Source organism: Podarcis filfolensis (genome assembly GCF_964270895.1).
Source record: "Podarcis filfolensis genome assembly, chromosome: 6".
NCBI lineage: Eukaryota > Metazoa > Chordata > Lepidosauria > Squamata > Lacertidae > Podarcis > Podarcis filfolensis.
Window position 1 is genome coordinate 89,610,038 of NC_139609.1, and position 12,629 is coordinate 89,622,666.

Here is a 12,629-nt window from a genome sequence, read left to right on the forward strand (position 1 = left end):
CCTAACCACCATCCCCCCTCTGTCAAAGTTTACTGGCCCAGCTGTCTCCCTATATGTATTTCCGTCCGGTGCAGCACATCTGCAGTATTTTAAAAGCAAAAACAAGCAACTCATCCGTGCTCAGATTGTATCAAAATCTATTTTAAAAACTGCATCATTACCCAGTCGCCTAGAGAAAGAATTTGCTCGCCATAGGTGAACAGGAAAATGGCTCCGAAGCCTGAAATAAACTTTGTGTGGCTAGGAGCGGGAGTACATTCTAAACTACCCGCTTCTCACAGGCAAGTATCGCGTTTGCACAGATGTCCTTTGGACACTTGCCTTAATCATTACCCTTAAGTGGTGTTTTATTTCTCCGGTGGTTTTCCAAAGGTGTCATTAATTTCAGAGGCTTTGCAAGTCCCATTCAGGACCATTGGCAGGCTCTGATGGGAAAGGTTTTCATGAAGGAAAATCTTTCCAGGAAGCTCAAATTGCATTGATACCTGTGCCTGGAGCACCACCCTCCTGACACCCAGGGCTTATTTAAAGGTAGCACGTGCATCTGTAGGTTCAGTAAGTTGAAAACAAGGGGCTGTTTCTTTTTTCTTTTAGGAAAGGATCTTGAAGTTTTCTACATGCGCACACAAACAACACGACTCAAGCAACTCAGAGGCCCGTTAAGCATTCTCTAGGGATTGCTTTTGTGGCATTTTCACCAGGTCTTTCCTAATCTTGCCGTAGCGGAGAAGTTTCCTGGCTTCCGAATGAAATTGCGGTGTGTTATGTTACACAGAGAAGTCATTTGATAGCTGGTTGCTAAACAGGAAGGATGACTCTCGTCAGCCAAGTGGTGCTCTTGCAAAAGGAAAGAAAAGAAAAGAAAAGAAAAGAAAAAAGAAAGAACTTCATTCATTTAATCTGCACACGCATTATCTACACTTCATAACATACCACACTTGGGTGTGGTGGGGATCAGTATGTGAAGAGGAGAGGGTTACCGTATTTTTCGTCCTATAGGGCGCACCGGCCCATAGGACGCACCTCGTTTTTTTGGGGGGGGGGGAAATGAAAAAAAAAAATTATCCCCCCCCCAACCGCGGCTGCCGCCCCAAGCCTTGCACATGCCTGCCCGAAGCACGGGGCACCCTCCGGAGGGCTCCTCCGCGTGCTTCGGGCTGCAGGCTGCCGCCCCAAGCCTCGCGCACCAGGCGGGACCTCCTGCCGGGTGCGTAAGGCTTGCAGACACTCGCCCGAAGCACAGGGAGCCCTCCGGGGGTCTCCGCGTGCTTCGGGCTGCAGGCTGCCGCCCCAAGCCTTGCGCGCCCAGCGGGAGCTCCTGCCGGGCGCGCAAGGCTTGCAGACACTCGCCCGAAGCACGGGGAGCCCTCCGGGGGTCTCAGCGTGCTTCGGGCTGCAGGCTGCCGCCCCAAGCCTCGCGCGCCCGGCGGGAGCTCCTGCCGGGCGCGCAAGGCTTGCAGACACTCGCCGGGGCTGCAGGCTGCTGCCCGCAAGCCTTGTGAGCCCACGGGAACTCCCTCCGGGCTTGCAAGGCTTGTGGATAGCTTCCTGAAGCCTGGAGAGCGAGAGGGGTCGGTGCGCACCGATGCCTCTCGCTCTCCAGGCTTCAGCGAAAGCCTGCATTCGCCCCATAGGACGCACACACATTTCCCCTTCATTTTTGGAGGGGAAAAAGTGCGTCCTATGGGGCGAAAAATACGGTAATCTTTCCCTTCTTCCAGTTCCCACCTGCCTGAAAATTCACCCTTCGTTCTTGGCAGTTAGGCTAAAGTGAGTCCATACAATGCATTCAAAGCACACAGCTCCCTTTCCTCCCAAATCTTGGGAACTGTAGTTTAAGGGTGCCAGGAATTGTAGTTCTGCAAGGGGTCGACTCTAGTTCCCAGGATCCTTTAGGGGAAGTCATTTGCTTTAAATGTGCTTTAAACGTATGGTGTGGACGTACGTTCTTCTGTTTGCTTGCTGAAAGGACTAGCTAGCAGAAGATGGGAAAGACCTCTGACTGAAACTGCTGCCCATTAGCAACCACTTAGCTAGTAGTTTAAGGAAACAGGAGATATTCCGGATTGGTAGCATTGGAGGAGCAAAGGTCATGAGCAAAGGTCATGTTGGAATGTGAGGGCAAAAAGAGACAAGGGGAAGGTAGTTAAACCTTTACCAAGACACCTTCAGGCAGTGCATAGATAGATTCTGTGGTGCAAATGAGGACAAATACCGGCTAAAGCAAGGGTATAGATTTCTGTTTTGGAACGCATCAGCAAACCGAGAAGTGTCTCCCTTAGAAATGGCAAAGTACCGCCCCACTTACTCTGTTTTGCCTGATGCATATTCCATTCTATAAACCGAGATAACAGGATCGTATAATCAATGGCAGGGAAACAAATTATCCCTGGAAATGAATTGCAATGATATCCTCATAAACTTGCAACCACTCCTGAGTGATGACGGGTCAGTGCCCCCCCATTTTATATAATGATTATGCAAATAAAGAGGATTTATTTATGAGTTCTGGGCCCAAGGCAAATAATGAGGTCCTTAATTGAGTTGCCCTTTGTCTTAAGCATAATTTATAAGAATGGTATCTGATAGGTGCAGTAAGTTACTTCTGGGCGTGGGGGTGGGGTGGGGGCAAGCCAGGATGTTTCGTCTTGCTAACCATCTAAGCCCAAATGGGAATTTCCTAGTGGAGAATGCAAAAATGAAAAGTTTTTCTAAAACTCGTGCCAACGCCAATGCATAAAACAATGCATAGTGGAAGTTGTAGTTGTTTTCTCTATAGATCGAAGCCAGTGCCTAGCGCTACATCCAATGGAGTTGTCTCGTTTGTGCAAGGATTTCCACTTGTGCTACTTGCCCCCAGGGGACGCAGGTGGCGCTGTGGGTTAAACCACAGAGCCTAGGACTTGCCTATCAGAAGTTTGGCGGTTCGAATCCCGACCACGGGGTGAGCTCCCGTTGCTCAGTCCCTGCTCTTGCCAACCTAGCAGTTCGAAAGCACATCAAAGTGCAAGTAGATAAATAGGTACTGCTCCGGTGGGAAGGTAAATGGCGTTTCCATGCGATGCCAGAGTGGTCCATGCTCTGGTTATCTTCCACTTGGACTACTGCAATGCGCTCTATGTGGGGCTACCTTTGAAGGTGACCTGGAAACGACAACTAATCCAGAATGCGGCAGCTAGACAGGTGACTGGGAGTGGCCGCCGAGACCATATTACACCGGTCCTGAAAGACCTACATTGGCTCCCAGTATGTTTCCGAGCACAATTCAAAGTGTTGGTGCTGACCTTTAAAGCCCTAAACGGCCTCGGTCCAGTATATCTGAAGGAGCGTCTCCACCCCCATCATTCTACCTAGACACTGAGGTCCAGCGCCGAGGGCCTTCTGGCGGTTCCGTCCCTGCGAGAAGTGAGGTTACAGGGAACCAGGCAGAGGGCCTCCTCGGTAGTGGCGCCCACCCTGTGGAACGCCCTCCCATCAGATGTCAAAGAGATAAACAACTACCTGACATTCAGAAGACATCTGAAGGCAGCCCTGTTCAGGGAAGTATTTAATGCATGACAGTTTAGTGTATTTTTAGTCTTTGTTGGAAGCTACCCAGCCAGATGAACGGGGTACAAATAATAAATTATTATTATTATTATTATTATTATTATTATTATTATTATTAACCACGAGCTCTGGCTCGGATGAAGTCCTCCGTGCCCCAGAACGGCTGTGCAAATCTCTGTACGCCAAGTGAGCTGTATCGAAACGTGTGCACATGCATTGTGGCGTGTCTTGCATGCAGTGACAGCTCAGGAAGAAATGGTTCCTGGCTATGCCACCATCCATGCCCTACCGCAGGTTGCCTGGAGGGCAGAGGCGACTGAGGTGTGGCTTAATCAAATGAACACAGAACTGCAAGTTCCAGTTTTGACACACGATCCTTTCGCTGCCCTGGACAAATAAAGGGTGCTTTTTTTTTTTTTATTTACAAGCTCCTTAGGCTTGCCAACTGACCAGAAAGAAAGAAAAAAATCCGGAACCAAAATACCAGCCCAGCTAGTTCATTTGCTTTTATCTGAAACTTCCTGCGCAGGAGAAAGAATCTCTCCCCACTCCATGGAGACAAACATTTGCCGCTGCACACATTGGCAAATCATGCTGCTTTATGGGGACAGCTGGCACAGTCTGGTTTTAAGGTGGGCAAATCTCTGCTTCAGCTCTGAAATCACACCTAATGTTGCATGGTCCACAAGGCCAGAGCCTCCAAGTGTCATGATTTTCCAAGGACAGTCCCAGAATTACAGAAGCTGTCCTGGTTTCTGATTTGATCCTGGAATGTCCCAGTTTTCCTCCCCCCCGCTTTGCCCCCATGTCTCGCAGCGCAGTTAAAAGTGGGGTGGGTGTAGATGCAAAAAAACGGAGTTCTGTTTATATGGAAAATAAAAGCCTTACGCCAAATGAAGGAAATGGTGAAGCCCTTCCAATAATTTTGGAGGAAAAGGCCACCAAACCACTTTAAATTCTATAATTACAATGTTGCAATAGCCAGCCATTTCTTAGAAAATGTGGGGAGTTAAGTATTCAATGGAGCTTACTCCCAGGTAACTGGGTAATGACTGTGAAGCCCTATACTGCAATCCTAAGCATTTTTAGGGCTGCGGGTGGTGCTGTGGGTTAAACAACAGAGCCTAGGACTTGCCGATCAGAAGGTCAGCGTTCGAATCCCCGCGACGGGGTGAGCTCCCGTTGCTTGGTCCCTGCTCCTGCCAACCTAGCAGTTCGCAAGCACATCAAAGTGCAAGTAGAAAAATGGGTACCACTCCGGCGGGAAGGTAAACGGCGTTTCTGTGCGTTGCTCTGGTTTGCCAGAAGCAGCTTAGTCATGCTGGACACATGACCTGGAAGCTGTACACCGGCTCCCTCGGCCAATAAAGCGAGATGAGAGCCGCAACCCCAGAGTTGGTCATGACTGGACCTAATGGTCAGGGGTCCCTTTACCTTTAAGTGCCACTGAGTTCAATAGGATTTACTTCCTGGTTTGTTCCTGATCATTCTCACAGTCTCTATTATTATTATTATTATTATTATTATTATTATTATTATTATTTCCCTGACATGGACTCAAGGCAGCTTACAGCTAAAATCTTACTTCATTCCATTTATCTGTGGAAGGCGTTGTACACATTCCTGTGAGGTAGGTTCAGCGGAGAGGTTGCAATTGGCTCAAGGTCTCCCTATTTTCATCTGAGACATGTTGGAAAGTCTGCAGCGCCCTAGTGCATAGGGGTGTGAATAGCATAGGGATATTCTGAGCTCTTCCTTATCTTTCTGGCTGTTTTTTGAGGGCTGGGGGAATGGGCAAGTAAGTATTCCACCTAGTGGCTCTGTAGGAGCTATTAATAATGGCTCCCCCCCCTTTCTTTTCATTTTGCATGCTTTAATTTGTTCATTATACTTTTATTGGGATGTTATTGCATGGCGAACATGTCTACCTTCTATTTTAACTTGACCTGATTTGGAACCCACATCTATAGCACATTATTGCTCCTCTTACATAAACCAACTGAGATTTTGTGCAGAAAGGGGAAAAGCAAGTTCAAAAAGGTTACATTGACTGATAGGACTGTTCTTGCACAAAACACCCAACAGGGTTCAATGTTCACAACCACCTTTAATCGACAATAAGGACATGAACTGTAGAGGAAGAGTAACAGTGGAACAAGACCAGTAATAATGGCTTTTTAAACAGGAAAGTCGCAGGCTTGCCAAAGCAACCCGGCTCTGTGACTATGCAAATGAAGAAGCTACAACCGCAAGTGATTCTGGTTTAGCAGGATCCAGAGCTGAGGCTGAATACATATCAAAGCCTTCTTCCCACTGGGGTATGTGAACCACTTTCACACTGTGCCATCTCAGGGACACTATGGTATAGGTGTGACTCACACGGACAGGACCAGCTTCTTACTTACCTGGTTGTTTTAGCCAGACGATAACAGGAGACAGAGACCATCCATGTCACTTGTTCACTGCATTGGTTAGAGTCTTGGACTAGGACCTGAGAGACCAGGGTTCAAACCCATCCTCAGCCGTGAAGCTCAGGGGGTAGAATCATAGAATTGTAGAGTTGGAAGGGACCCTGAGACAGAGCTCCTCCGAAATTTGGAGTTTAATATTAAGGACTATCAAAAAAACCGGCAGAGAGGAACTGAGAGAGAATTAAGAGCCTCGGACGTGAGATCTCCAGGCTGATAGAAGATTAAGACTGGACATTTGTTGGGGATCGAAACCGGGAAAGGGGGTGGTGGGGTTTGAGAATCCAAAGGGTGTATAATTATGATCTGTCTTATTTTTTTTTGTTTGGTTATTAATATGAAAATTGGGAAATTCGTGGAATGGAACTAGGGTCGACTTTAGGAAAAAGATTTGTGTATTGAGGTACAAATATTGATGTTTATAAGTTAAAATAAGTTAAAAAAATGAATTAAATATAAAAAGGTTAAAAATTGGGGATAGGAACTTGTTGATCAAACAACTTGAATTGGAATGCAAGAAGGGAGGTGTGGGGAAGTCTGGGAAATATGGTAATGAAAATATGGAACTGTAAATTTTAATTTTTTTCTTTTTTTCTTTTTTCTTTTTTTTGCATTTTTTGTTCTTTTAGATTTTTTTTGTATTGAATTTGAAAAATCCTAATAAATATTTCATTAAAAAAAAAAAGAGGGTCATCCAGTCCAACCGCCTGTAATGCAGGAAACGAAAGCATCCCTGACAGACTGCCATCCATCCTTCGCTTGAAAACCTCCAAGGAATGGGAGTCCAAGGGAGTCAAACAGCTCTTATCTCCAGAAAGTTCCCCCTGATGTTTAGTGTTAAGTGGCCTAGCTCTCTGCCTAACCTACCTCACAGGGGAGGAAGGGGGAGACCCGCGTATTGCACATGGAGGACATAAAGAAGAAGAAGAAGAGTTTGGATTTGATATCCCGCTTTATCACTACCCGAAGGAGTCTCAAAGCGGCTAACATTCTCCTTTCCCTTCCTCCCCCACAACAAACACTCTGTGAGGTGAGTGGGGCTGAGACACTTCAGAGAAGTGTGACTGGCCCAAGGTCACCCAGCAGCTGCATGTGGAGGAGCGGGTAAGCGAACCCGGTTCACCAGATTGCGAGTCCACCACTCTTAACCACTACACTAAATGCAATAATAAAGAAAATGAACGCCGCAGCAGTGTGGGATCACACCCCGGGGCATCAATGTTTACCCTGCTGGGTTTGTTTTTGTGAACGGGGCAGTAGTGCCTGCCCAGTCTGTAGCTGTTTGAAAGACTTGCACAAATGTAGACACATCCTCATTCTCAAATTGTCTACAATCTGCATTTCTAGCAAGGCAATCAGAATCATTTGCTGCTTTGAGCTTCCCTAGTGTACTGGAAAACATTCAGCACTCCCTGGCACCAATACAACACAGTTTGGCACACTGAGGACTAGTGGCATTTCTGAACGTTGCACAGTTATTATTATTTTTTAAAAAGATACTGTTACTTGAAAAACAACCCCCCCCAAATCCTGTGCTAGTTGATACTTCTCATTTTAGCACTACAGCATTACAATATTTGGAAGCAAGTTTAATTAGCTGCACATGTAACTTTTGATAAATAAGTAAGTCCTGCTTGGAGGTCAGGGTTTTTTGAATGTTAATCTTAATCATTTCCCCCCCGTCAATCTTAAATTCAGTTCTTCTGATTAAAAAAGCCCAAAAAACTCTCATGAGAACTCACCAGCATTTTAGTGGGAATTTCTCCCAATAAGACATTTGTGTACGTAGTTTAGACTGATGCATACATTTCTGCAAGCAATTTGTAGTGCCTTTGTATGTTATTTTCATCAATATGTTCATGGCGATGCACATTCATGGCGATGCACATTCCCCCCCCAAGCCGTACATTTTGGCAAACACTGTTTGCAAAATTGGGATAAGTGCAAAATTCGAAGGGTGGTTGTGTTTCGGTTGCAGGAGGTGAGAATTTGACAGATTCACCTTTAAATGCCAATGGAATTGAATCTCTCCGCTGCCCAATTCCTATACCTACCGGTGTTTCGTTGGCGCTGACACTATTTATGAAGAGGACGGGCAAAGGAGGTTAATGGCATGTGACTTGCTATGTGCGTTAGCTGCCGCGCTGCAGATGGCTAGCTGGCTGCAACACCATCACGGAGGCAGTTGATCAAGGCAGCTTGCACCAAGTAGTCACCCAGCAGGTAGAGCAGAGACTACCGGCCTCATTTCGTGGGTCCCCACCCAGTGCATTTTCTCTTTCTCGGCACTGCCTATAGCGCTAGGGCAACCCTTTTGCCTTAACGATATCCAGGCAGGCAAGATGGAGAGAGAAAGCTGCAGGGCCAGTCTCAGAACCAGAGTAAGCAACAAGAGCCACCGCCTCCTCATCCCAAAAACTCATGCTCACTCGCAATGCGGCAGGACCGGTTGCTTCTGAAACCAAGCCCTGATGAAGCCAAAGAGATGGACAGGGTGGGTCACAGAATCATAGAACGGCAGAGTTGGAAGGGACCAACTACAAGTCTAACCCGCTGCAATGAAGGAATCTTTTGCCCGATGTGGGGCTCAAACCCACGACCCCAAGAGACTCCTGCTCTACCAACTGAGCTATCATCACCCAGGATCTAAACTCGGCGATCACAGAAGATGAGCGGAAAGGGACAGAATTAAGGAGAGGGCAAAATAGGCTGCCTTGGAGGGAGCTTGTGTCAATTCTTAAATTCACTTATTATATTTATACCCCCCTCCCCCCCAGCAGGTGTACAAGATTACCCCCTTCTCATGAGGAAAGGTGTGCGATGCTGTGGTTGTCCTTGCAACAGTCCTGTGAGGTGGTTTCGGCTGGGGGAGAAGGACAACTGGCCCTAGGTCACCCAGCCAGCTTTGTGGATGAATGGGGATTTGAACGCTGGTCTCCCAGGTCCTAGTCCAACATTCTAACCACTACACCACACTGCCTCTACACCACCTTCCCCAAAACAAAGGGCATAGTTTCACTGTCGTGACCATGGCAGCTAAATGGTATAAAGTTGGCCTCTGAAAATGAGTTGCTATGGGTGTGTGTGTCTTTAGCTCCAATATGGAGTCTGCGCTTTATGTGTGGGTGGTTTGGTTGGCTAGGTAAAAGGTAAAGGTAAAGGGACCCCCTGACGATTAGGTCCAGTCGTGGCCGACTCTGGGGTTGCGGCGCTCATCTCGCTCTATAGGCCAAGGGAGCCGGCGTACAGCTTCCGGGTCATGTGGCCAGCATGACTAAGCCGCTTCTGGCGAACCAGAGCAGCACACGGAAATGCCGTTTACCTTCCTGCCAGAGAGGTACCTATTTATCTACTTTTACTGGTATGCTTTCGAACTGCTAGGTTGGCAGGAGCAGGGACCGAGCAACGGGAGCTCACCCCGTCGTGGGGATTCGAACCGCTGACCTTCTGATCGGCAAGCCCTAGGCTCTGTGGTTTAACTCACAGCACTACATCCACTAAAAAGGCCCTTGGGTAGCAGAGCAGGAAAGAGCCTTGCCTGAATTCTTGGAGAGCTGCTGACTGTCAGTGTAGACAGAACTGGGCTAGATGGACCAGTGGTCTGACTTAGAACCATAGAATAAAGTTGGAAGGGACTTTGAGAGTCATCTAGTCCAACCCTGTGCAATGCAGGAATCTTCACCCCCTGTAATTTTTATTAAATTTTCTATTTTACATTTTAGAATATTCATTTAAAATATCAATGACTTCCCTTCTTCTCTTTCCATGGTTCATTTTATAAGACATAAATCCCTGCATATTTTATATAAACTAAGCCATTCAGTATTCCATTATTACATCTGTCAAAACTTAATTACACTGTTGAATTTATCTTAATGCTGCCCACGATTTCAAATAAGCACAGTTTTCCTCCATATATTCAATAAATATTTTCCAGTCTTCTTTAAATTTACGTTCTTCTTGTTCTCTTATTCTACATGTTAGCAGGAATCCTTTTTTAACAAAACATATTTTTTTAAAAAGCAATGCAAGATTCCTGCCCAGTCATCCGTGGCTGGGATCGAATACCAGCCTTCTGGTTAGCAACCAGAGGCGCTGATCCATTGCACTACCTAAGGCAGCTTCAGATGCCCGGCATATTCTGATTGGCAGAAGACTCATGCCCTTCTGCCCATGAATGAAGTTTCAGCTGACTGGGGACGCTGCTATTTCTGCACAGAACGAAATAGGTTGCAAGGAACAGCCTCTCCCGGTATGGATTTGCAACAATCCTGTTCATCACAGCTTTGGATTACGATATCGAGCACACAGGTTAGCTGACATTCCACGTCAAAATTTTAGAGAGACCTTCTGCATTCAAAGCAAGGGCCTACCACCGATCTACAAGCTTTCCACATAGGAAGCTGCCTTATATCAAATCAGTCCGTTGGTCCGTGTAGTACAGTATGGTCTACAGTGCCAGTGTTTCTCAAACTTGGGTCTCCAGCTGTTGTTGGACTACAACTCCCATCATCCATAGCTAGCAGGACCAGCAGTCAGGGATGATGGGAGTTGTAGTCCAACAACATCTGGGGACCCAAGTTTGAGAAACACTCGTCTACACTGAATGGCAACACCTGCCCAGGTATCTTTCCCGGCTCTACCTGAAGATACCTGGGGCAGAACCTGGGACCTTTGGAAAGCAAAATATGCATTTCACCAGTGAGCTATAACCCCTCCTGTGATTTTTTTTAAAAAACAGGTGCTTTGAGTCTGATAAATGCATATTCCCCAAGAGCTCAGCACTCAGAAAACCCTTACTCCCCGCCGCATGTTAGCTGAGCTATAGAAACTCTGAGATCTAAAAATTAAATCAGAATTGATTTTGACTGAAACAGATTGTTCATGTTAATGCTTGAACACTTTATTCTTTGGGCAGAAAGGGATGTTTTGTTGTTGCTATTAGTTGGCTATTTTGGTCATCAGTGAAGCTCCCAAGTTCAGAGGCAGTATACCTTTGTTGTGGGGACAGAGGAATAATGAGAGAGGGACAGTTGCCTTTGAGCCCTATTGTGGGCTTCTTAGAAGCCTCTGGCTGACGGACAACTCTATGAAAAAGCACGCAAGAGGGGATGGACTCTTGGTTTCATGCAAGGCTCGTTCCATCACACCCGTACTTTGCCTCGTTTACAGACACACAGTGTAGGATGTGCAATATTGTTTTCAATGCCGACTTCCACTCATTTAAAAGTATGCAGACTTTTGTATCCGTTTCCCAGCAGAATGAGAAAACCAGTAAGCAGTTCGGTGCCAGATCGCCTTAAAAGGGGCAAGATCGCCTTAGCATGATCAGGGAATATCTGTGCTCCAAACATATGCAAGAAATAAGAAAGGAAGAAATCACCTTGCAGGGGCAGATTGACCCACCTAGACCACTATCCTGTTTCCAACGGTGGACAGCCGGACAGACAGATGATAACATTGTGCAAGAACAGATAGACAAAACCAATGAGCAACGTCTGATACCAGCAGATTTCGAATATCTCTTGAACCCCTACAAAACCACTAGGACAAATCTAGCATATATTGACCATCCAAGCAGGTAACGAAAGGCCTGTGCCTTGTGGAATACACATTAGCCTCAGTTCCTGGATCCGTTTGCATTACATGGGCACAATGCCAGCATCGGTTCTGGGTTTCCCCCCCAAGCCATATGCTATGCTAGCAAGGGAAGTCACTAGATAAAACCCATCTCTCAAGTGCAATAGCAAATACTCACATCAGACCGGAGCGTCTCTTCGTCCGTCTTCTCTCTCTTCCCCTCCCCTTCCCACCTTGATACCTGTGACTTTGTCGCTCTATCTAGTCATGATGACAGAGAAACAAAAAGAGAGGTTGTGAACACGGCAGAGATAGGAGAGAGCAATGTGGGTAAATTTGCACAGACAATAAGACACTTTTTTTTTCTTTTTGCATTTCGGTCAAACTTGCTGTACAGGTTTGCGTTTCTTTAACCCAGCAGCAGAAAGGAGGTTCGCTGGTACTGAAGCTGCTAAACAGGTTCTGCTATAACACAAAGAAGTGGCCACACAGGTTTGCCACCAACTCCACATAGAGATTTGATTGTTTCCCCATAATTACAGCTCCGTGTAGTTGGTCAAAGTCAGTCAATCACAGGAACAAAACAGCTCCCTCCCCCAATAAGGCATCTACCATTAAGATGGGAAATTTTTCGTTTCCTTTTACACCCACCCCACAGGTGGCGGGTGGGGAACAAAAAAACCCCCCAAACATGTCTAACCACTCGGGTCGGCTCTTAATTTCTCACGTCTCGTCAGCTCGCCTACAAGGGAGGGTCCTTGCGTGTTTAGTTTGACATTTGATCTTATATTGCTGAGAACAGATTCCATGCTATTGTTCTTTGGGCAGCTACAAATCGGAGGACATTAAAATTCTCAAGCAAACATTTCCTCATTTGGGGAAAGAAAAGAGACTGATGTTGATCATGCTGATTCAGAAGGAGGGAAGTTTACTGTGTTGTTTTTTTAAAAAGAACAGTTTGCCTCAACACTTCCAAATTGAATTTGAGTATTGAAAGTTTGCCAAGCTCTGAAGTGATACCAAACGTGGTTG

At 46.4% G+C, this 12,629-nt stretch overlaps 1 protein-coding gene across 1 annotated transcript in view; it reads right to left on the reverse strand.

The window, feature by feature from the left end:
- Positions 1–11,957, reverse strand: part of RBBP8NL (RBBP8 N-terminal like) — a 38,526-nt gene extending 26,569 nt beyond the window's left edge. Inside the window, exon 1 of the mRNA XM_083618662.1 lies at positions 11,776–11,957. The gene's annotated coding sequence lies outside the window, so the exon portion shown is untranslated. The remainder of the gene's footprint in view (positions 1–11,775) is intronic.
- Positions 11,958–12,629: the final 672 nt, after the last annotated feature.